The sequence below is a fragment of the Limulus polyphemus genome, unplaced genomic scaffold (assembly GCF_000517525.1).
Source record: "Limulus polyphemus unplaced genomic scaffold, Limulus_polyphemus-2.1.2 Scaffold94, whole genome shotgun sequence".
In the NCBI taxonomy this organism is placed as follows: Eukaryota; Metazoa; Arthropoda; class Merostomata; order Xiphosura; family Limulidae; genus Limulus; species Limulus polyphemus.
Window position 1 is genome coordinate 1,049,999 of NW_013665704.1, and position 2,408 is coordinate 1,052,406.

A 2,408-nucleotide genomic window follows, 5' to 3' on the forward strand; every position below is an offset into this window, starting at 1 on the left:
GATCTTTATCAAAACTGACTGTTAACCAATGGAATGGAATACAAAGTGTTTTCATATGAAGACTTCTTCATCATATCACAGCAGTTCTTTGATTCGGATCTTTATCAAAACTGACTGTTAACCAATGGAATGGAATACAAAGTGTTTTCAGCCTCTATCTTTATAATATCTATATTCTGGTATATCCTAACCCAGGAATTATCAAACTGTGGTACGTGGAGCTAATCTCGGTGGTACAGTTAACACACAAAATCATAAAATTTGTAATAAGTCCTATCTGAACTTTCCACGTACACATACGTACTACTCTCTTCTTATAGACTCACCCTCTACCTGCATAGGCTCACCAGTATCTTCTCTCCATAAAACTGACAAAAATGGTACCACATATTCTTCAATCGTGCCAGAAAAGACACTAGTATCCTTCACATTAATGGGTGAGTGTTTAAAATATGAATTTTTGTTACTAGGCTATTTATCTTTTTTTTTAATGAATTAGGCCTGGATTTATAATTTTAAAAAATTAAACAAAACGTTGTACGCGAGCCTGAAACGTTTGAGAACCATTGCTCTAACCCAATACCATATACATTTATTCATATGAGTATTTTTGCAGGCTCACTCAATTGCTCACTTACCATGACTAATTTTGAAAAAGATGTTGATAACAAATTTAACTTTGAAATCGAAACGGTGCTATAGAAACTATTATTATTTATTGAAATAGCACGAGATTATCAGTAGTAACAAGCAGCAACAACATTAGTATTTCATGATGTGACGTTTTAACCAAGAGCACGATTATATTTCAAGTAACTGCAAATCATGATATCGTTCCAGTTCGATAAACTGTACGTGACACAAAAATCAACAAACATATATATATATACCCCTCACTTTGACTTCTCATATTAACAGCTGATTATCTTACAACCTAACTTACTCAGAAGACTGTTGACCCCCCCCCCCCAGGGGTCTTCTTTCATCTTTGAAAACTCTTGATATATTACAGTGTGCTCTCATCCTTGGTTTGAAGCTCGGGGTAGCTGTCCTCTTGTAATCATATCTCACATCAAAGAGTGCAGTAAACCGCACAAAAAAGGGTTAGTTCTTCGTTCTTATTGGCTAATGTTCACGAAGAAGAAGAAAGTCTGTCGAAACGCGTTAAACAGAACCTCAACAGTTTTCTCACCAGGCCTCATCACGCTACTTTCTATAACTTCTGTTGTTTACCCGCTGTTGTCTTACAAATACTATTAAACTTGTAAGCAATTGAACCTCTCTGGCCATAGGCTGGTTGAGTAAATCTGTCACAACTGTTAAGGGAAAGGGATATTTCATATCATGAAGACTTGTCTCAAGTAAATTGAAACATTCTAAATGTATTTTCGATTGTTTTATTATTGGTGACAAATTTAATTATCATCTGTAATTCTCACATATACTTACACGTATGTGAACGAACGTTATTATTCGTCTAAAATAAGTTCAGGGTTAAAACAGTAACGAGAAACAACAATGTTTTATTATTCGTTTAAAGTAGGTTCAGGGTTAAAACAGTAACGAGAAACAACAATGTTTTATTATTCGTCTGAAATAGGTTCAGGGTTAAGACAGTAACGAGAAACAACAATGTTTTATTATTCGTCTGAAATAGGTTCAGGTTAAAATAGTTCCGAAAACAACAATGTTTTATTATTCGTCTAAAATAGGTTCAGGGTTAAAACAGTTCCGAAAACAACAATGTTTTATTATTCGTCTAAAATAGGTTCAGGGTTAAAACATTAACGAGAAACAACAATGTTTCGCTAGGTTTACTGTTGCATCATCAATTAAAATGAACACATAAATACTTATGCACAAACAATCATGATAAGGAACGTTTAGATTAGTTTCAAGATTGAAATATACACGAAACTAATTGAAAGTAGATAAATAAAACGTGTTTTTACGGTTTCACCGCTTTAAAGTTAGTGAAAAGGGCAAAAGTAAATGGATAACAAACCATTTTAGCAAAGATCTGAAACACTGAGTTGCTTCAAAAATTTTCACCTGAAAACACTTTGTATTCCATTCCATTGGTTAACAGCCAGTTTTGATAAAGATCCGAATCAAAGAACTGCTGTGACATGGTGAAGAAGTCTTCATTTTGTGGTATTGGGCTAGAGGATACCCGTAAATAGGTATTATATAGATAGGGTTTTTGGTATATCAGTTCATGTATATCAGGGTAGGGACTTGTAGTATTGGGTTATGATGTATCAGTATATAAATATTATATAGATAGGGGTTTGTGGTATTGGGCTAGAGGATACCCGTAAATAGGTATTATATAGATAGGGTTTTTGGTATATCAGTTCATGTATATCAGGGTAGGGACTTGTAGTATTGGGTTATGATGTATCAGT